The following is a 24,711-nucleotide window of genomic DNA, read 5'->3' as shown; positions in this document are numbered from 1 at the left end:
TGAACACTTTTCACATTCTCCCGTGCAACTCGGCTGCTAGTCCTCCTTTCATGCAGAATCTTAAGGTCCTAGCTCATGTCCAAGGCACCAAAGCCAGCTAAAAAGTCAATAATCGATTCCTAAAACTTGAATTGTACTACTTCTTACTGGCTATTACATCAACTTAGATGCTTCATCTGTGTTCTACTATGGTGATTTTAGTATCTCCGCATACCGCAGCACCCGACATAGCTTTGCAGACGATAAGTACAACCGTTTCAGAGAGAAGAGCGGCCAATGTGACGATCTGGCTTTAAGTCGATTCGATAACAAATGACGAAAACGGACGGATTTCTCAGGTTTTTACTACATATGAACGCTTTTCACATTCTCCCGTGCAACTGGGCTGCTACTCCTCCTTTTATGCAGAATCTTGAAGTCCTAGCTCATGTCCAAGGCACCAAAGCCAGCAAAAAAGTCAATAATCGATACCTAAATCTTGAATTGGACTACTTCTTACTGGCTATTACATCAACTTAGAAGCTTCATCTGTGTTCTACTATGGTGCTTTTCCTGTTTCCGCCTACGGCAACACGCGACATAGCTTTGCAGACGATAAGTACAACCGCGTCAGAGAGAAGAGCGGTCAATGTGACGATCTGGCTTTAAGTCGATTAGATAACAAATGACGAAAACGGACGGATTTCTCAGGTTTTTACTACATATGAACACTTTTCACATTCTCCCGTGCAACTCGGCTGCTAGTCCTCCTTTCATGCAGAATCTTAAGGTCCTTGCTCATGTCCAAGGCACCAAAGCCAGCTAAAAAGTCAATAATCGATACCTAAAACTTGAATTCTACTACTTCTTACTGGCTATTACATCAACTTAGAAGCTTCATCTGTGTTCTACTATGAAGCTTTACGTGTCGCCACATACCGCAGCACGCGACATAGCTTTGCAGACGATAAGTACAACCGTTTCAGAGAGAAGAGTAGCCAATATGACGATTTGGCTTTAAGTCGATTCGATAACAAATGACGAAAACGGACGGATTTCTCAGGTTTTTACTACATATGAAAACTTTTCACAGTCTCCCATGCAACTCGGCTGCTAGTCCTTTTTTCATGCAGAATGTCAAGGTCCTAGCTCATGTCCAAGGCACCAAAGCCAGCTAAAAAGTCAATAATCGATACCTAAAACTTGAATTGTACTACTTCTTACTGGCTATTACATCAACTTAGAAGCTTCATCTGTGTTCTACTATGGTGCTTTTAGTGTCTCAGCATACCGCAGCACGCGACATAGCTTTGCAGACGATAAGTACAACCGTTTCAGAGAGAAGAGCGGCCAATGTGACGATCTGGCTTTAAGTCGATTCGATAACAAATGACGAAAACGGACGGATTTCTCAGGTTTTTCTACATATGAACACTTTTTACATTCTCTCGTGCAACTCGGCTGCTAGTCCTCCTTTCATGCAGAATCTTAAGGTCCTAGCTCATGTCCAAGGTACCGAAGCCAGCTAAAAAGTCAATAATCGATACCTAAAACTTGAATTGTTCTACTTCTTACTGGCTATTGCATCAACTTAGAAGCTTCATCTGTGTTCTACTATGGTGATTTTAGTGTCTCCGCATACCGCAGCACGCGACATAGCTTTGCAGACGATAAGTACAACCGTTTCAGAGAGAAGAGCGGCCACTGTGACGATCTGGCTTTAAGTCGATTCGATAACAAATGACGAAAACGGACGGATTTCTCAGGTTTTTACTACATATGAACACTTTTCACATTCTCCCGTGCAACTCGGCTGCTAGTCCTCCTTTCATGCAGAATCTTAAAGTCCTAGCTCATGTCCAAGGCAAAAGCCAGCTAAAAAGTCAATAATCGATTCCAAAAACTTGAATTGTACAACTTCTTACTGGCTATTACATCAACTTAGATCCTTCATCTGTGTTCTGCTATGGTGATTTTAGCGTCTACACATACCGCTGCACGCGACATAGCTTTGCAGACGATATGTACAACCGTTTCAGAGAGAAAAGTGGCCAATGTGACCATCTGGCTTTAAGTCGATTCGATAACAAATGACGAAAACGGACGGATTTCTTAGGTTTTTACTACATATGAACACTTTTCACATTCTCACGTGCAACTCGGCTGCTAGTCCTCCTTTTATGCAGAATCTTAAAGTCCTAGCTCATGTCCAAGGCAAAAGCCAGCTAAAAAGTCAATAATCGATACCTAAAACTTGAATTGGACTACTTCTTACTGGCTATTGCATCAACTTACAAGCTTCATCTGTGTTCTACTATAGTGATTTTAGTGTCTCTGCATACCGCAGCCCGCGACATAGCTTTGCAGACGATAAGTACAACCGTTTCAGAGAGAAGAGCGGCCAATGTGACGATCTGGCTTTAAGTCGATTCGATAACAAATGACGAAAACGGACGAATTTCTCAGGTTTTTACTACATATGAACACTTTTCACATTCTCCCGTGCAACTCGGCTGCTAGTCCTCCTTTCATGCAGAATGTCAAGGTCCTAGCTCATGTCCAAGGCACCAAAGCCAGTTAAAAAGTCAATAATCGACATCTAAAACTTGAATTGTACTACTTCTTACTGGCTATTACATCATCTTAGAAGCTTCGTCTGTGTTTTACTATGGTGCTTTTAGTGTCTCCGCATACCGCAGCACGCGACAAATCTTTGCAGACGATAAGTACAACCTTTTCAGAGAGAAGAGCGGCCAATGTGACGATCTGGCTTTAAGTCGATTCGATAACAAATGACGAAAACGGACGGATTTCTTAGGTTTTTACTACATATGAACACTTTTCACATTCTCCCGTGCAACTGGGCTGCTAGTCCTCCTTTTATGCAGAATCTTAAAGTCCTGGCTCATGTCCAAGGCACGAAAGGCAGCTAAAAAGTCAATAATCGATACCTAAATCTTGAATTGGACTACTTATTACTGGCTGTTACATCAACTTAGAAGCTTCATATGTGTTCTACTATGGTGCTTTTCCTGTTTCCGCCTACGGCAACACGCGACATAGCTTTGCAGACGATAAGCACAACCGTTTCAGAGAGAAGAGCGGCTAATGTGACGACTGGCTTTATGTCGATTCGATAACAAATGACGAAAAAGGACGGATTTCTAAGGTTTTTACTACATATGAACACTTTCCACATTCTTCCGTGCAACTCGGCTGCTAGTCCTCCATTCATGCAGAATCTTAAGGTCCTAGCTCATGTCCAAGGCACCAAAGCCAGCTAAAAGGTCCATATTCAGTACCTAAGACTTGAATTGTACTACTTCTTACTGGCTATTACATCAACTTAGAACCTTAATCTGTGTTCTACTATGGTGCTTTTAGTGTCTCAGCATACCGCAGCACGCGACATAGCTTTGCAGACGATAAGTACAACCGTTTCAGAGAGAAGAGCGGCCAATGTGACGATCTGGCTTTATGTCGATTCGATAACAAATGACGAAAACGGACGGATTTCTAAGGTTTGTACTACATATGAACACTTTTCACATTCTCCCGTGCAAATCGGCTGCTAGTCCTCCTTTCATGCAGAATCTTAAGGTCCTAGCTCATGTCAAAGGCACCAAAGCCAGTTAAAAGTCAATATAATCGATACCTAACACTTGAATTGTTCTACTTCTTACTGGCTATTGCATCAACTTAGAAGCTTCATCTGTGTTCTACTATGGTGATTTTAGTGTCTCCGCATACCGCAGCACGCGACATAGCTTTGCAGACGATAAGTACAACCGTTTCAGAGAGAAGAGTGGCCAATATGACGATCTGGCTTTAAGTCGATTCGATAACAAATGACGAAAACGGACGAAATTCTCAGGTTTTTACTACATATGAACACTTTTCACATTCTCCCGTGCAACTCGGCTGCTAGTACTCCTTTCATGCAGAATGTCAAGGTCCTAGCTCATGTCCAAGGCACCAAAGCCAGTTAAAAAGTTAATAATCGATATCTAAAACTTGAATTGTACTACTTCTTACTGGCTATTACATCAACTTAGAAGCTTCGTCTGTGTTCTACTATGGTGCTTTTAGTGTCTCCGCATACCGCAGCACGCGACAAATCTTTGCAGACGATAAGTACAACCTTTTCAGAGAGAAGAGCGGCCAATGTGACGATCTGGCTTTAAGTCGATTCGATAACAAATGACGAAAACGGACGGATTTCTCAGGTTTTTACTACATATGAACACTTTTCACATTCTCCCGTACAACTGGGCTGCTAGTCCTCCTTTTATGCAGAATCTTAAAGCCCTGGCTCATGTCCAAGGCACGAAAGCCAGCTAAAAAGTAAATAATCGATACCTAAATCTTGAATTGGACTAATTATTACTGGCTATTACATCAACTTAGAAGCTTCATCTGTGTTCTACTATGGTGCTTTTCCTGTTTCCGCCTACGGCAACACGCGACATAGCTTTGCAGACGATAAGCACAACCGTTTCAGAGAGAAGAGCGGCTAATGTGACGATCTGGCTTTATGCCGATTCGATAACAAATGACGAAGACGGACGGATTTCTCAGGTTTTTACTACATGTGAACACTTTTCACATTCTCCCGTGCAACTGGGCTGCTAGTCCTCCTTTTATGCAGAATCTTAAAGTCCTAGCTCATGTCCAAGCAAAAGCCAGCTAAAAAGTCAATAATCGATTCCAAAAACTTGAATTGTACAACTTCTTACTGGCTATTACATCAACTTAGATGCTTCATCTGTGTTCTGCTATGGTGATTTTAGCGTCTCCACATACCGCTGCACGCGACATAGCTTTGCAGACGATATGTACAACCGTTTCAGAGAGAAGAGTGGCCAATGTGACCATCTGGCTTTAAGTCGATTCGATAACAAATGACGAAAACGGACGGATTTTTTAGGTTTTTACTACATATGAACACTTTTCACATTCTCACGTGCAACTCGGCTGCTAGTCCTCCTTTTATGCAGAATCTTAAAGTCCTAGCTCATGGCCAAGGCAAAAGCCAGCTAAAAAGTCAATAATCGATACCTAAAACTTGAATTGTTCTACTTCTTACTGGCTATTACATCATCTTAGAAGCTTCGTCTGTGTTTTACTATGGTGCTTTTAGTGTCTCCGCATACCGCAGCACGCGACAAATCGTTGCAGACGATAAGTACAACCTTTTCAGAGAGAAGAGCGGCCAATGTGACGATCTGGCTTTAAGTCGATTCGATAACAAATGACGAAAACGGTCGGATTTCTCAGGTTTTTACTACATGTGAACACTTTTCACATTCTCCCGTGCAACTGGGCTGCTAGTTCTCCTTTTATGCAGAATCTTAAAGTCCTGGCTCATGTCAAGGCACGAAAGGCAGCTAAAAAGTCAATAATCGATACCTAAATCTTGAATTGGACTACTTATTACTGGCTATTACATCAACTTAGAAGCTTCATCTGTGTTCTACTATGGTGCTTTTCCTGTTTCCGCCTACGGCAACACGCGACATAGCTTTGCAGACGATAAGCACAACCGTTTCAGAGAGAAGAGCGGCTAATGTGACGACTTGCTTTATGTCGATTCGATAACAAATGACGAAAAAGGACGGATTTCTCAGGTTTTTACTACATATGAACACTTTCCACATTCTTCCGTGCAACTCGGCTGCTAGTCCTCCTTTCATGCAGAATCTTAAGGTCCTAGCTCATGTCAAAGGCACCAAAGCCAGCTAAAAAGTCAATAATCGATACCTAAAACTTGAATTGTTCTACTTCTTACTGGCTATTGCATCAACTTAGAAGCTTCATCTGTGTTCTACTATGGTGATTTTAGTGTCTCCGCATACCGCAGCACGCGACATAGCTTTGCAGACGATAAGTACAACCGTTTCAGAGAGAAGAGCGGCCAATGTGACGATCTGGCTTTAAGTCGATTCGATAACAAATGACGAAAACGGACGGATTTCTTAGGTTTTTACTACATATGAACACTTTTCACATTCTCACGTGCAACTCGGCTGCTAGTCCTCCTTTCATGCAGAATCTTAAGGTCCTAGCTCATGTCCAAGGCACCAAGGCCAGCTAAAAGGTCAATATTCTATACCTAAAACTTGAATTGTACTACTTCTTACTGGCTATTACATCAACTTAGAAGCTTGATCTGTGTTCTACTACGGTGCTATTAGTGTCTCAGCATATCGCAGTACGCGACATAGCTTTGCAGACGATAAGTACAACCGTTTCAGAGAGAAGAGCGCCCAATGTGACGATCTGACTTTAAGTCGATTCAATAACAAATGACGAATACGGACGGATGTCTCAGGTTTTTACTACATGTGAACACTTTTCACATTCTCCCGTGCAACTGGGCTGCTAGTCCTCCTTTTATGCAGAATCTTAAAGTCCTAGCTCATGTCCAAGGCAAAAGCCAGCTAAAACGTCAATAATCGATACCTAACACTTGAATTGTTCTACTTCTTACTGGCTATTGCATCAACTTAGAAGCTTCATCTGTGTTCTACTATGGTGATTTTAGTGTCTCTGCATACCGCAGCACGCGAAATAGCTTTGCAGACGATAAGTACTACCGTTTCAGAGAGAAGAGCGGCCAATATGACGATCTGGCTTATGTCGATTCGATAACAAATGACGAAAACGGACGAAATTCTCAGGTTTTTACTACATATGAACACTTTTCACATTCTCCCGTGCAACTCGGCTGCTAGTCCTCCTTTCATGCAGAATGTCAAGGTCCTAGCTCATGTCCAAGGCACCAAAGCCAGTTAAAAAGTCAATAATCGATATCTAAAACTTGAATTGTACTACTTCTTACTGGCTATTACATCAACTTAGAAGCTTCGTCTGTGTTCTAATATGGTGCTTTTAGTGTCTCCGCATACCGCAGCACGCGAAAAATCTTTGCAGACGATAAGTACAACCTTTTCAGAGAGAAGAGCGGCCAATGTGACGATCTGGCTTTAAGTCGATTCGATAACAAATGACGAAAACGGACGGATTTCTCAGGTTTTTACTACATATGAACACTTTTCACATTCTCCCGTACAACTTGGCTGCTAGTCCTCCTTTTATGCAGAATCTTAAAGTCCTGGCTCATGTCCAAGGCACGAAAGCCAGCTAAAAAGTAAATAATCGATACCTAAATCTTGAATTGGACTACTTATTACTGGCTATTACATCAACTTAGAAGCTTCATCTGTGTTCTACTATGGTGCTTTTCCTGTTTCCGCCTACGGCAACACGCGACATAGCTTTGCAGACGATAAGCACAACCGTTTCAGAGAGAAGAGCGACTAATGTGACGATCTGGCTTTATGCCGATTCGATAACAAATGACGAAAAAGGACGGATTTCTCAGGTTTTTAGTACATATGAACACTTTTCACTTTCTTCCGTGCAACTCGGCTGCTAGTCCTCCTTTCATGCACAATCTTAAGGTCCTAGCTCATGTCCAAGGCACCAAAGCCAGCTAAAAAGTCAATAATCGATACCTAAAACTTGAATTGTTCTACTTCTTACTGGCTATTGCATCAACTTAGAAGCTTCATCTGTGTTCTACTATGGTGCTTTTAGTGTCTCCGCATACCGCAGCACGCGACATAGCTTTGCAGACGATAAGTACAACCGTTTCAGAGAGAAGAGCGGCCAATGTGACGATCTGGCTTTAAGTCGATTCGATAACAAATGACGAAAACGGACGGATTTCTCAGGTTTTTCTACATATGAACACTTTTTACATTCTCTCGTGCAACTCGGCTGCTAGTCCTCCTTTCATGCAGAATCTTAAGGTCCTAGCTCATGTCCAAGGTACCGAAGCCAGCTAAAAAGTCAATAATCGATACCTAAAACTTGAATTGTTCTACTTCTTACTGGCTATTGCATCAACTTAGAAGCTTCATCTGTGTTCTACTATGGTGATTTTAGTGTCTCCGCATACCGCAGCACGCGACATAGCTTTGCAGACGATAAGTACAACCGTTTCAGAGAGAAGAGCGGCCACTGTGACGATCTGGCTTTAAGTCGATTCGATAACAAATGACGAAAACGGACGGATTTCTCAGGTTTTTACTACATATGAACACTTTTCACATTCTCCCGTGCAACTCGGCTGCTAGTCCTAATTTCATGCAGAATCTTAAAGTCCTAGCTCATGTCCAAGGCAAAAGCCAGCTAAAAAGTCAATAATCGATTCCAAAAACTTGAATTGTACAACTTCTTACTGGCTATTACATCAACTTAGATCCTTCATCTGTGTTCTGCTATGGTGATTTTAGCGTCTACACATACCGCTGCACGCGACATAGCTTTGCAGACGATATGTACAACCGTTTCAGAGAGAAAAGTGGCCAATGTGACCATCTGGCTTTAAGTCGATTCGATAACAAATGACGAAAACGGACGGATTTCTTAGGTTTTTACTACATATGAACACTTTTCACATTCTCACGTGCAACTCGGCTGCTAGTCCTCCTTTTATGCAGAATCTTAAAGTCCTAGCTCATGTCCAAGGCAAAAGCCAGCTAAAAAGTCAATAATCGATACCTAAAACTTGAATTGGACTACTTCTTACTGGCTATTGCATCAACTTACAAGCTTCATCTGTGTTCTACTATAGTGATTTTAGTGTCTCTGCATACCGCAGCCCGCGACATAGCTTTGCAGACGATAAGTACAACCGTTTCAGAGAGAAGAGCGGCCAATGTGACGATCTGGCTTTAAGTCGATTCGATAACAAATGACGAAAACGGACGAATTTCTCAGGTTTTTACTACATATGAACACTTTTCACATTCTCCCGTGCAACTCGGCTGCTAGTCCTCCTTTCATGCAGAATGTCAAGGTCCTAGCTCATGTCCAAGGCACCAAAGCCAGTTAAAAAGTCAATAATCGACATCTAAAACTTGAATTGTACTACTTCTTACTGGCTATTACATCATCTTAGAAGCTTCGTCTGTGTTTTACTATGGTGCTTTTAGTGTCTCCGCATACCGCAGCACGCGACAAATCTTTGCAGACGATAAGTACAACCTTTTCAGAGAGAAGAGCGGCCAATGTGACGATCTGGCTTTAAGTCGATTCGATAACAAATGACGAAAACGGACGGATTTCTTAGGTTTTTACTACATATGAACACTTTTCACATTCTCCCGTGCAACTGGGCTGCTAGTCCTCCTTTTATGCAGAATCTTAAAGTCCTGGCTCATGTCCAAGGCACGAAAGGCAGCTAAAAAGTCAATAATCGATACCTAAATCTTGAATTGGACTACTTATTACTGGCTGTTACATCAACTTAGAAGCTTCATATGTGTTCTACTATGGTGCTTTTCCTGTTTCCGCCTACGGCAACACGCGACATAGCTTTGCAGACGATAAGCACAACCGTTTCAGAGAGAAGAGCGGCTAATGTGACGACTGGCTTTATGTCGATTCGATAACAAATGACGAAAAAGGACGGATTTCTAAGGTTTTTACTACATATGAACACTTTCCACATTCTTCCGTGCAACTCGGCTGCTAGTCCTCCTTTCATGCAGAATCTTAAGGTCCTAGCTCATGTCCAAGGCACCAAAGCCAGCTAAAAGGTCCATATTCAGTACCTAAGACTTGAATTGTACTACTTCTTACTGGCTATTACATCAACTTAGAACCTTAATCTGTGTTCTACTATGGTGCTTTTAGTGTCTCAGCATACCGCAGCACGCGACATAGCTTTGCAGACGATAAGTACAACCGTTTCAGAGAGAAGAGCGGCCAATGTGACGATCTGGCTTTATGTCGATTCGATAACAAATGACGAAAACGGACGGATTTCTAAGGTTTGTACTACATATGAACACTTTTCACATTCTCCCGTGCAAATCGGCTGCTAGTCCTCCTTTCATGCAGAATCTTAAGGTCCTAGCTCATGTCAAAGGCACCAAAGCCAGTTAAAAGTCAATATAATCGATACCTAACACTTGAATTGTTCTACTTCTTACTGGCTATTGCATCAACTTAGAAGCTTCATCTGTGTTCTACTATGGTGATTTTAGTGTCTCCGCATACCGCAGCACGCGACATAGCTTTGCAGACGATAAGTACAACCGTTTCAGAGAGAAGAGTGGCCAATATGACGATCTGGCTTTAAGTCGATTCGATAACAAATGACGAAAACGGACGAAATTCTCAGGTTTTTACTACATATGAACACTTTTCACATTCTCCCGTGCAACTCGGCTGCTAGTACTCCTTTCATGCAGAATGTCAAGGTCCTAGCTCATGTCCAAGGCACCAAAGCCAGTTAAAAAGTTAATAATCGATATCTAAAACTTGAATTGTACTACTTCTTACTGGCTATTACATCAACTTAGAAGCTTCGTCTGTGTTCTACTATGGTGCTTTTAGTGTCTCCGCATACCGCAGCACGCGACAAATCTTTGCAGACGATAAGTACAACCTTTTCAGAGAGAAGAGCGGCCAATGTGACGATCTGGCTTTAAGTCGATTCGATAACAAATGACGAAAACGGACGGATTTCTCAGGTTTTTACTACATATGAACACTTTTCACATTCTCCCGTACAACTGGGCTGCTAGTCCTCCTTTTATGCAGAATCTTAAAGCCCTGGCTCATGTCCAAGGCACGAAAGCCAGCTAAAAAGTAAATAATCGATACCTAAATCTTGAATTGGACTAATTATTACTGGCTATTACATCAACTTAGAAGCTTCATCTGTGTTCTACTATGGTGCTTTTCCTGTTTCCGCCTACGGCAACACGCGACATAGCTTTGCAGACGATAAGCACAACCGTTTCAGGGAGAAGAGCGGCTAATGTGACGATCTGGCTTTATGCCGATTCGATAACAAATGACGAAGACGGACGGATTTCTCAGGTTTTTACTACATGTGAACACTTTTCACATTCTCCCGTGCAACTGGGCTGCTAGTCCTCCTTTTATGCAGAATCTTAAAGTCCTAGCTCATGTCCAAGCAAAAGCCAGCTAAAAAGTCAATAATCGATTCCAAAAACTTGAATTGTACAACTTCTTACTGGCTATTACATCAACTTAGATGCTTCATCTGTGTTCTGCTATGGTGATTTTAGCGTCTCCACATACCGCTGCACGCGACATAGCTTTGCAGACGATATGTACAACCGTTTCAGAGAGAAGAGTGGCCAATGTGACCATCTGGCTTTAAGTCGATTCGATAACAAATGACGAAAACGGACGGATTTTTTAGGTTTTTACTACATATGAACACTTTTCACATTCTCACGTGCAACTCGGCTGCTAGTCCTCCTTTTATGCAGAATCTTAAAGTCCTAGCTCATGGCCAAGGCAAAAGCCAGCTAAAAAGTCAATAATCGATACCTAAAACTTGAATTGTTCTACTTCTTACTGGCTATTACATCATCTTAGAAGCTTCGTCTGTGTTTTACTATGGTGCTTTTAGTGTCTCCGCATACCGCAGCACGCGACAAATCGTTGCAGACGATAAGTACAACCTTTTCAGAGAGAAGAGCGGCCAATGTGACGATCTGGCTTTAAGTCGATTCGATAACAAATGACGAAAACGGTCGGATTTCTCAGGTTTTTACTACATGTGAACACTTTTCACATTCTCCCGTGCAACTGGGCTGCTAGTTCTCCTTTTATGCAGAATCTTAAAGTCCTGGCTCATGTCAAGGCACGAAAGGCAGCTAAAAAGTCAATAATCGATACCTAAATCTTGAATTGGACTACTTATTACTGGCTATTACATCAACTTAGAAGCTTCATCTGTGTTCTACTATGGTGCTTTTCCTGTTTCCGCCTACGGCAACACGCGACATAGCTTTGCAGACGATAAGCACAACCGTTTCAGAGAGAAGAGCGGCTAATGTGACGACTTGCTTTATGTCGATTCGATAACAAATGACGAAAAAGGACGGATTTCTCAGGTTTTTACTACATATGAACACTTTCCACATTCTTCCGTGCAACTCGGCTGCTAGTCCTCCTTTCATGCAGAATCTTAAGGTCCTAGCTCATGTCCAAGGCACCAAAGCCAGCTAAAAGCTCCATATTCAGTACCTAAGACTTGAATTGTACTACTTCTTACTGGCTATTACATCAACTTAGGACCTTGATCTGTGTTCTACTATGGTGCTTTTAGTGTCTCAGCATACCGCAGCACGCGTCATAGCTTTGCAGACGATAAGTACAACCGTTTCAGAGAGAAGAGCGGCCAATGTGACGATCTGGCTTTATGTCGATTCGATAACAAATGACGAAAACGGACGGATATCTAAGGTTTTTACTACATATGAACACTTTTCACATTCTCCCGTGCAAATCGGCTGCTAGTCCTCCTTTCATGCAGAATCTTGAGGTCCTATCTCATGTCAAAGGCACCAAAGCCAGCTAAAAAGTCAATAATCGATACCTAAAACTTGAATTGTTCTACTTCTTACTGGCTATTGCATCAACTTAGAAGCTTCATCTGTGTTCTACTATGGTGATTTTAGTGTCTCCGCATACCGCAGCACGCGACATAGCTTTGCAGACGATAAGTACAACCGTTTCAGAGAGAAGAGCGGCCAATGTGACGATCTGGCTTTAAGTCGATTCGATAACAAATGACGAAAACGGACGGATTTCTTAGGTTTTTACTACATATGAACACTTTTCACATTCTCACGTGCAACTCGGCTGCTAGTCCTCCTTTCATGTAGAATCTTAAGGTCCTAGCTCATGTCCAAGGCACCAAGGCCAGCTAAAAGGTCAATATTCTATACCTAAAACTTGAATTGTACTACTTCTTACTGGCTATTACATCAACTTAGAAGCTTGATCTGTGTTCTACTACGGTGCTATTAGTGTCTCAGCATATCGCAGTACGCGACATAGCTTTGCAGACGATAAGTACAACCGTTTCAGAGAGAAGAGCGCCCAATGTGACGATCTGACTTTAAGTCGATTCAATAACAAATGACGAATACGGACGGATGTCTCAGGTTTTTACTACATGTGAACACTTTTCACATTCTCCCGTGCAACTGGGCTGCTAGTCCTCCTTTTATGCAGAATCTTAAAGTCCTAGCTCATGTCCAAGTCAAAAGCCAGCTAAAACGTCAATAATCGATACCTAAAACTTGAATTGTTCTACTTCTTACTGGCTATTGCATCAACTTAGAAGCTTCATCTGTGTTCTACTATGGTGATTTTAGTGTCTCTGCATACCGCAGCACGCGAAATAGCTTTGCAGACGATAAGTACTACCGTTTCAGAGAGAAGAGCGGCCAATATGACGATCTGGCTTATGTCGATTCGATAACAAATGACGAAAACGGACGAAATTCTCAGGTTTTTACTACATATGAACACTTTTCACATTCTCCCGTGCAACTCGGCTGCTAGTCCTCCTTTCATGCAGAATGTCAAGGTCCTAGCTCATGTCCAAGGCACCAAAGCCAGTTAAAAAGTCAATAATCGATATCTAAAACTTGAATTGTACTACTTCTTACTGGCTATTACATCAACTTAGAAGCTTCGTCTGTGTTCTAATATGGTGCTTTTAGTGTCTCCGCATATCGCAGTACGCGACATAGCTTTGCAGACGATAAGTACAACCGTTTCAGAGAGAAGAGCGCCCAATGTGACGATCTGACTTTAAGTCGATTCAATAACAAATGACGAATACGGACGGATGTCTCAGGTTTTTACTACATGTGAACACTTTTCACATTCTCCCGTGCAACTTGGCTGCTAGTCCTCCTTTTATGCAGAATCTTAAAGTCCTGGCTCATGTCCAAGGCACGAAAGCCAGCTAAAAAGTAAATAATCGATACCTAAATCTTGAATTGGACTACTTATTACTGGCTATTACATCAACTTAGAAGCTTGATCTGTGTTCTACTATGGTGCTTTTCCTGTTTCCGCCTACGGCAACACGCGACATAGCTTTGCAGACGATAAGCACAACCGTTTCAGAGAGAAGAGCGACTAATGTGACGATCTGGCTTTATGCCGATTCGATAACAAATGACGAAAAAGGACGGATTTCTCAGGTTTTTAGTACATATGAACACTTTTCACATTCTCCCGTGCAACTCGGCTGCTAGTCCTCCTTTCATGCAGAATCTTAAGGTCCTAGCTCATGTCCAAGGCACCAAAGCCAGCTAAAAGGTCAATAATCGATTCCTAAAACTTAAATTGTACTACTTCTTACTGGCTATTACATCAAGTTAGATGCTTCATATGTGTTCTACTATGGTTCTTGTAGTGTCTCAGCATACCGCAGTACGCGACATAGATTTGCAGACGATAAGTACAACCGTTTCAGAGAGAAGAGCGGCCAATGTGACGATCTGGCTTTAAGCCGATTCAATAACAAATGACGAAAACGGACGGATGTCTCAGGTTTTTACTACATGTGAACACTTTTAACATTCTCCCGTGCAACTGGGCTGCTAGTCCTCCTTTTATGCAGAATCTTTAAGTCATAGCTCATGACCAAGGCACCAAAGCCAGCAAAAAGTCAATAATCGATATCTAAAACTTGAATTGGACTACTTCTTACTGGCTGCTACATCAACTTAGAAGCTCCATCTGTGTTCTACTACGGTGCTTTTAGTTTCTCCGCATATCGCAGCACGCGACATAGTTTTGCACTCGATAAGCACAACCGTTTCAGAGAGAAGAGCGGCCAATATGACGATGTGGCTTTAAGTCGATTCGATAACAAATGACGAAAACAGGCGGATTTCTCAGGTTTTTACTACATATGAACACCTTTCACATTCTCCCGTGCAACTCGGCTGATTGTCCTCCTTTCATGCAGAATCTTAAGGTCCTTGCTCATGTCCAAGGCACGAAAGCCAGCTAAAAAGTCAATAATCGATACCTAAAACTTGAATTCTACTACTTCTTACTGGCTATTACATCAACTTAGAAGCTTCATCTGTGTTCTACTATGGTGCTTTTAGTGTCTCCACATACCGCAGCACGCGACATAGCTTTGCAGACGATAAGTACAACCGTTTCAGAGAGAAGAGTAGCCAATGTGACGATTTGGCTTTAAGTCGATTCGATAACAAATGACGAAAACGGACGGATTTCTCGGGTTTTTACTACATATGAAAACTTTTCACAGTCTCCCGTGCAACTCGGCTGCTAGTCCTTCTTTCATGCAGAATGTCAAGGTCCTAGCTCATGTCGAAGGCACCAAAGCCAGCTAAAAAATCAATAATCGATACCTAAAACTTGAATTGTACTACTTCTTACTGGCTATTACATCAACTTAGAAGCTTCATCTGTGTTCTACTATGGTGCTTTTAGTGTCTCAGCATACCGCAGCACGCGACATAGCTTTGCAGACGATAAGTACAACCTTTTCAGAGAGAAGAGCGGTCAATGTGACGATCTGGCTTTAAGTCGATTCGATAACAAATGACGAGAACGGACGGATTTCTCAGGTTTTTACTACATATGAACACTTTTTACATTCTCTCGTGCAACTCGGCTGCTAGTCCTCCTTTCATGCAGAATCTTAAGGTCCTAGCCCATGTCCAAGGTACCGTACCCAGCTAAAAAGTCAATAATCGTTACCTAAAACTTGAATTGTTCTATTTCTTACTGGCTATTGCATCATCTTAGAAGCTTCATCTGTGTTCTACTATAGTGCTTTTAGTGTCTCAGCATACCGCAGCACGCGACGTAGCTTTGCAGACGATAAGTACAACCTTTTCAGAGAGAAGAGCGGCCAATGTGACGATCTGGCTTTATGTCGATTCGATAACAAATGACGAAAACGGACGGATTTCTCAGGTTTTTACTACATATGAACACTTTTCACATTCTCCCGTGCAACTCGGCTGCTAGTCCTCCTTTCATGCAGAATCTTAAGGACCTAGCTCATGTCCAAGGCACCAAAGCTAGCTAAAAAGTCAATAACCGATACCTAAAACTTGAATTGTACTACTTCGTACTGGCTGTTACATCATCATAGGAGCTTCATCTGTGTTCTACTATGGTGCTTTTAGTGTCTCCGAATGCCGCAGTACGCGACATAGCTTTGCAGACGATAAGTACAACCGTTTCAGAGAGCAGAGCGGCCAATGTGACGATCTGGCTTTAAGTCGATTCGATAACAAATGACGAAAACGGACTGATTTCTCAGGTTTTTACTACATATGAACACTTTTCACATTCTCCCGTGCAACTCGGCTGCTAGTCCTCCTTTCAGTCAGAGTCTCAATGTCCTAGCTCATGTCCAAGGCACCAAAGCCAGCTAAAAGTTCCATATTCATTACCTAAAACTTGAATTGTGCTACTTCTTACTGGCTATTACATCAACTTAGAAACTTGATCTGTGTTCTACTATGGTGCTTTTAGTGTCTCCGCATAGCGCAGCATGCGACATAGCTTTGCAGACGATGAGGCAACCTTTTCAGAGAGAAGTGCGGCCAATGTGACGATCTGGTTTTAAGTCGATTCGATAACAAATGACGAAAACGGACGGATTTCTCAGGTTTTTACTACATATGAACACTTTTCACATTCTCCCGTGCAACTCGGCTGCTAGTCCTCCTTCATGCAAAATCTTAAGTTCCTAGCTCGTGTCCAAGGCACCAAAGAAGGGTAAAAAGTCAATAACCGTTACCTAAAACTTGAATTGTACTACTTCTTACTGGCTATTACATCAACTTAGAAGCATCATCTGTGTTCTACTATGGTGCTTTTAGTGTCTCCGCATACCGCAGCACGCGACATAGCTTTGCAGACGATAAGTACAACCGTTTCAGAGACAAGAGCTGCCAATGTGACGATCTGGCTTTAAGACGATTGAATAACAAATGACGAAAACTGACGGATGTCTCAGGTTTTTACTACATGTGAACACTTTTCACATTCTCCTGTGCAACTGGGCTGCTAGTCCTCCTTTTATGCAGAATCTTAAAGTCCTAGCTCATGTCCAAGGCACCAAAGCCAGCTAAAAAGTCAATAATCGATACCTAAAACTTGAATTGTTCTACTTCTTACTGGCTATTGCATCAACTTAGAAGCTTCATCTGAGTTCTATTATGGTGATTTTAGTGTCTCCGCATACCGCAGCACGCGACATAGCTTTGCAGACGATAAGTACAACCGTTTCAGAGAGAAGAGCGGCCAATGTGACGATCTGGCTTTAAGTCGATTGATAACAAATGACGAAAACGGACGGATGTCTCAGGTTCTTACTACATGTGAACACTTTTGACATTTTCCTGTGCAACTGGGCTGCTAGTCCTCCTTTTATGCAGAATCTTAAAGTCCTAGCTCATTTCCAAGGCACCAAAGCCAGCTAAAAAGTCAATAATCGATACCTAAAACTTGAATTGGACTACTTCTTACTGGCTATTACATCAACTTAGAAGCTTCATCTGTGTTCTACTACGATGCTTTTAGTTTCTCCGCATACCGCAGCACGCGACATAGTTTTGCAGACGATAAGCACAACCGTTTCAGAGAGAAGAGCGGCCAATGTGACGATCTGGCTTTAAGTCGATTCGATAACAAATGACGAAAAAGGACGGATTTCTCAGGTTTTTACTACATATGAACACTTTTCACATTCTCCCGTGCAACTCGGCTGCTAGTCCTCCTTTCAGTCAGAGTCTCAATGTCCTAGCTCATGTCCAAGGCACCAAAGCCAGCTAAAAGTTCCATATTCATTACCTAAAACTTGAATTGTGCTACTTCTTACTGGCTATTACATCAACTTAGAAGCTTGATCTGTGTTCTACTATGGTGCTTTTAGTGTCTCCGCATTCAGCAGCATGCGACATAGCTTTGCAGACGATGAGTGCAACCTTTTCAGAGAGAAGAGCGGCCAATGTGACGATCTGGTTTTAAGTCGATTCGATAACAAATGACGAAAACGGACGGATTTCTCAGGTTTTTACTATATATGAACACTTTTCACATTCTCCCGTGCAACTCGGCTGCTAGTCCTCCTTTTATGCAGAATCTAAAGGTCCTAGCTCATGTCCAAGGCACCAAAGCCAGCTAAAAGTTCCATATTCATTACCTAAAACTTGAATTGTGCTACTTCTTACTGGCTATTACATCAACTTAGAAGCTTGATCTGTGTTCTACTATGGTGCTTTTAGTGTCTCCGCATACCGCAGCATGCGACATAGCTTTGCAGACGATGAGTGCAACCTTTTCAGAGAGAAGTGCGGCCAATGTGACGATCTGGTTTTAAGTCGATTCGATAACAAATGACGAAAACGGACGGATTTCTCAGGTTTTTACTACATATGAACACTTTTCACATTCTCCCGTGCAACTCGGCTGCTAGTCCTCCTTTTATGCAGAATCTAAAGGTCCTAGCTGATGTCGAAGGCACCAAAGCCAGCTAAAAAGTCAATAATCGATACCTAAAACTTGAATTGTACTACTTCTTACTGGGTATTACATCAACTTAGAAGCTTCATCTGTGTTCTACTAAGGTGTTTTTAGTGTCTCCGCATACCGCAGCACGCGACATAGCTTTGCAGACGATAAGTACAACCGTTTCAGTGAGAAGAGCGGCCAATGTGACGATCTGGCTTTAAGTCGATTCGATAACAAATGACGAAAACGGACGGATTTCTCAGGTTTTTACTACATATGAACACTTTTCACATTCTCCCGTGCAACTCGGCTGCTAGTCCTCCTTCATGCAAAATCTTAAGTTCCTAGCTCGTGTCCAAGGCACCAAAGAAGGGTAAAAAGTCAATAACCGTTACCTAAAACTTGAATTGTACTACTTCTTACTGGCTATTACATCAACTTAGAAGCATCATCTGTGTTCTACTATGGTGCTTTTAGTGTCTCCGCATACCGCAGCACGCGACATAGCTTTGCAGACGATAAGTACAACCGTTTCAGAGACAAGAGCTGCCAATGTGACGATCTGGCTTTAAGACGATTGAATAACAAATGACGAAAACTGACGGATGTCTCAGGTTTTTACTACATGTGAACACTTTTCACATTCTCCTGTGCAACTGGGCTGCTAGTCCTCCTTTTATGCAGAATCTTAAAGTCCTAGCTCATGTCCAAGGCACCAAAGCCAGCTAAAAAGTCAATAATCGATACCTAAAACTTGAATTGTTCTACTTCTTACTGGCTATTGCATCAACTTAGAAGCTTCATCTGAGTTCTATTATGGTGATTTTAGTGTCTCCGCATACCGCAGCACGCGACATAGCTTTGCAGACGATAAGTACAACCGTTTCAGAGAGAAGAGCGGCCAATGTGACGATCTGGCTTTAAGTCGATTGATAACAAATGACGAAAACGGACGGATGTCTCAGGTTCTTACTACATGTGAACACTTTTGACATTTTCCTGTGCAACTGGGCTGCTAGTCCTCCTTTTATGCAGAATCTTAAAGTCCTAGCTCATTTCCAAGGCACCAAAGCCAGCTAAAAAGTCAATAATCGATACCTAAAACTTGAATTGGACTACTTCTTACTGGCTATTACATCAACTTAGAAGCTTCATCTGTGTTCTACTACGATGCTTTTAGTTTCTCCGCATACCGCAGCACGCGACATAGTTTTGCAGACGATAAGCACAACCGTTTCAGAGAGAAGAGCGGCCAATGTGACGATCTGGCTTTAAGTCGATTCGATAACAAATGACGAAAAAGGACGGATTTCTCAGGTTTTTACTACATATGAACACTTTTCACATTCTCCCGTGCAACTCGGCTGCTAGTCCTCCTTTCAGTCAGAGTCTCAATGTCCTAGCTCATGTCCAAGGCACCAAAGCCAGCTAAAAGTTCCATATTCATTACCTAAAACTTGAATTGTGCTACTTCTTACTGGCTATTACATCAACTTAGAAGCTTGATCTGTGTTCTACTATGGTGCTTTTAGTGTCTCCGCATACAGCAGCATGCGACATAGCTTTGCAGACGATGAGTGCAACCTTTTCAGAGAGAAGAGCGGCCAATGTGACGATCTGGTTTTAAGTCGATTCGATAACAAATGACGAAAACGGACGGATTTCTCAGGTTTTTACTATATATGAACACTTTTCACATTCTCCCGTGCAACTCGGCTGCTAGTCCTCCTTTTATGCAGAATCTAAAGGTCCTAGCTCATGTCCAAGGCACCAAAGCCAGCTAAAAGTTCCATATTCATTACCTAAAACTTGAATTGTGCTACTTCTTACTGGCTATTACATCAACTTAGAAGCTTGATCTGTGTTCTACTATGGTGCTTTTAGTGTCTCCGCATACCGCAGCATGCGACATAGCTTTGCAGACGATGAGTGCAACCTTTTCAGAGAGAAGTGCGGCCAATGTGACGATCTGGTTTTAAGTCGATTCGATAACAAATGACGAAAACGGACGGATTTCTCAGGTTTTTACTACATATGAACACTTTTCACATTCTCCCGTGCAACTCGGCTGCTAGTCCTCCTTTTATGCAGAATCTAAAGGTCCTAGCTGATGTCGAAGGCACCAAAGCCAGCTAAAAAGTCAATAATCGATACCTAAAACTTGAATTGTACTACTTCTTACTGGGTATTACATCAACTTAGAAGCTTCATCTGTGTTCTACTAAGGTGTTTTTAGTGTCTCCGCATACCGCAGCACGCGACATAGCTTTGCAGACGATAAGTACAACCGTTTCAGTGAGAAGAGCGGCCAATGTGACGATCTGGCTTTAAGTCGATTCGATAACAAATGACGAAAACGGACGGATTTCTCAGGTTTTTACTACATATGAACACTTTTCACATTCTCCCGTGCAACTCGGCTGCTAGTCCTCCTTCATGCAAAATCTTAAGTTCCTAGCTCGTGTCCAAGGCACCAAAGAAGGGTAAAAAGTCAATAACCGATACCTAAAACTTGAATTGTACTACTTCTTACTGGCTATTACATCAACTTAGAAGCATCATCTGTGTTCTACTATGGTGCTTTTAGTGTCTCCGCATACCGCAGCACGCGACATAGCTTTGCAGACGATAAGTACAACCGTTTCAGAGAGAAGAGCTGCCAATGTGACGATCTGGCTTTAAGTCGATTGAATAACAAATGACGAAAACTGACGGATGTCTCAGGTTTTTACTACATGTGAACACTTTTCACATTTCCTGTGCAACTGGGCTGCTAGTCCTCTTTTATGCAGAATCTTAAAGTCCTAGCTCATGTCCAAGGCACCAAAGCCAGCTAAAAAGTCATTAATCGATACCTAAAACTTGAATTGTTCTACTTCTTACTGGCTATTGCATCAACTTAGAAGCTTCATCTGAGTTCTATTATGGTGATTTTAGTGTCTCCGCATACCGCAGCACGCGACATAGCTTTGCAGACGATAAGTACAACCGTTTCAGAGAGAAGAGCGGCCAATGTGACGATCTGGCTTTAAGTCGATTGATAACAAATGACGAAAACGGACGGATGTCTCAGGTTCTTACTACATGTGAACACTTTTGACATTTTCCTGTGCAACTGGGCTGCTAGTCCTCCTTTTATGCAGAATCTTAAAGTCCTAGCTCATTTCCAAGGCACCAAAGCCAGCTAAAAAGTCAATAATCGATCCCTAAAACTTGAATTGGACTACTTCTTACTGGCTATTACATCAATTTAGAAGCTTCATCTGTGTTCTACTACGATGCTTTTAGTTTCTCCGCATACCGCAGCACGCGACATAGCTTTGCAGGCGATAAGTACAACCGTTTCAGAGAGAAGAGCTGCCAATGTGACGATCTGGCTTTAAGTCGATTCGATAACAAATGACGAAAAAGGACGGATTTCTCAGGTTCTTACTACATATGAACACTTTTCACATTCTCCCGTGCAACTCGGCTGCTGGTCCTCCTTTCAGTCAGAGTCTCAATGTCCTAGCTCATGTCCAAGGCACCAAAGCCAGCAAAAGTTCCATATTCATTACCTAAAACTTGAATTGTGCTACTTCTTACTGGCTATTACATCAACTTAGAAGCTTGATCTGTGTTCTACTATGGTGCTTTTAGTGTCTCCGCATACCGCAGCATGCGACATAGCTTTGCAGACGATGAGTGCAACTTTTTCAGAGAGAAGTGCGGCCAATGTGACGATCTGGTTTTAAGTCGATTCGATAACAAATGACGAAAACGGACGGATTTCTCAGGTTTTTACTACATATGAACACTTTTCACATTCTCCCGTGCCACTCGGCTGCTAGTCCACCTTTCATGCAGAATCTTAACGTCCTAGCTCATGTCCAAGATACCGAAGCCAGCTAAAAAGTCAATAATCGATACCTAAAACTTGAATTGTTCTACTTCTTATTGGCTATTGCATCAACTTAGAAGCTTCATCTGAGTTCTATTATGGTGATTTTAGTGTCTCCGCATACCGCAGCACGCGACATAGCTTTGCAGACGATAAGTACAACCGTTTCAGAGAGAAGAGCGGCCAATGTGACGATCTGGCTTTAAGTCGATTGATAACAAATGACGAAAACGGACGGATGTCTCAGGTTCTTACTACATGTGAACACTTTTGACATTTTCCTGTGCAACTGGGCTGCTAGTCCTCCTTTTATGCAGAATCTTAAAGTCCTAGCTCATTTCCAAGGCACCAAAGCCAGCTAAAAAGTCAATAATCGATACCTAAAACTTCAATTGGACTACATCTTACTGGCTATTACATCAACTTAGAAGCTTCATCTGTGTTCTACTACGATGCTTTTAGTTTCTCCGCATACCGCAGCACGCGACATAGTTTTGCAGACGATAAGCACAACCGTTTCAGAGAGAAGAGCGGCCAATGTGACGATCTGGCTTTAAGTCGATTCGATAACAAATGACGAAAAAGGACGGATTTCTCAGGTTTTTACTACATATGAACACTTTTCACATTCTCCCGTGCAACTCGGCTGCTAGTCCTCCTTTCAGTCAGAGTCTCAATGTCCTAGATCATGTCCAAGGCACCAAAGCCAGCTAAAAGTTCCATATTCATTACCTAAAACTTGAATTGTGCTACTTCTTTCTGGCTATTACATCAACGTAGAAGCTTGATCTGTGTTCTACTATGGTGCTTTTAGTGTCTCCGCATACCGCAGCATGCGACATAGCTTTGCAGACGATGAGTGCAACCTTTTCAGAGAGAAGTGCGGCCAATGTGACGATCTGGCTTTATGTCGATTCGATAACAAATGACGAAAACGGACGGATTTCTCAGGTTATTACTACATATGAACACTTTTCACATTCTCCCGTGCAACGCGGCTGCTAGTCCTCCTTTTATGCAGAATCTTAAAGCCCTAGCTCATGTCCAAGGCACGAAAGCCAGCTAAAAAGTCAATAATCGATACCTAAATCTTGAATTGGACTACTTATTACTGGCTATTACATCAACTTAGAAGCTTCGTCTGTGTTCTACTATGGTGCTTTTCCTGTTTCCGCCTACGGCAACACGCGACATAGCTCTGCAGACGATAAGCACAACAGTTTCAGAGAGAAGAGCGGCCAATGTGACGATGTGGCTTTAACTCGATTCGATAACAAATGACGAAAAAGGACGGATTTCTCAGGTTATTACTACATATGAACACTTTTCACATTCTCCCGTGCAACTCGGCTGCTAGTCCTCCTTTCATGCAGAATCTTAAGGTCCTAGCTCATGTCCAAGGCACCAAAGCCAGCTAAAAGGTCCATATTCAATACCTATAACTTGAATTGTACTACTTCTTACTGGCTATTACATCAACTTAGAAGCTTGATCTGTGTTCTACTATGGTGCTTTTAGTGTCTCCTCACACCGCAGCACGCGACATAGCTTTGCAGACGATAAGTACAACCGTTTCGGAGAGAAGAGCGGCCAATGTGACGATCTGGCTTTATGTCGATTCGATAACAAATGACGAAAACGGACGGATTTCTCAGGTTTTTACTACATATGAACACTTTTCACATTCTCCCGTGCAACTCTGCTGCTAGTCCTCTTTTTATGCAGAATCTTTAAGTCCTAGCTCATGTCCAAGTCACGAAAGCCAGCTAAAAAGTCAATAATCTATACCTAAATCTTGAATTGGACTACTTCTTACTGGCTATTACATCAACTTAGAAGCTTCGTCTGTGTTCTACTATGGTGCTTTTCCTGTTTCCGCCTACGGCAACACGCGACATAGCTTTGCAGACGATAAGTACAACCGTTTCAGAGAGAAGAGCGGCCAATGTGACGATCTGGCTTTAAGTCGATTCGATAACAAATGACGAAAACGGACGGATTTCTCAGGTTTTTACTACATATGAACACTTTTCACATTCTCCCGTGCAACTCGGCTGCTAGTCCTCCTTTCATGCAGAATCTTAAGGTCCTAGCTCATGTCCAAGGCACCAAAGCCAGCTAAAAAGACAATAACCGATACCTAAAACTTGAATTGTACTTCTTCTTACTGGCTATTACATCATCTTAGAAGCTTCGTCTGTGTTCTACTATGGTGCTTTTAGTGTCTCCGAATACCGCAGTACGCGACATAGCTTTGCAGACGATAAGTACAACCGTTTCAGAGAGAAGAGCGGCCAATGTGACGATCTGGCTTTAAGTCGATTCGATAACAAATGACGAAAACGGACGGATTTCTCAGGTTTTTACTACATATGAACACTTTTCACATTCTGACGTGCAACTCGGCTGCTAGTCCTCCATTCATGCAGAATCTTAAGGTCCTAGCTTATGTCCAAGGTACCGAATACAGCTAAAAAGACAATAAT

Source organism: Schistocerca gregaria, unplaced genomic scaffold, assembly GCF_023897955.1.
Source record: "Schistocerca gregaria isolate iqSchGreg1 unplaced genomic scaffold, iqSchGreg1.2 ptg000352l, whole genome shotgun sequence".
Taxonomy (NCBI): Eukaryota; Metazoa; Arthropoda; class Insecta; order Orthoptera; family Acrididae; genus Schistocerca; species Schistocerca gregaria.
This window is presented reverse-complemented; position numbering follows the sequence as displayed.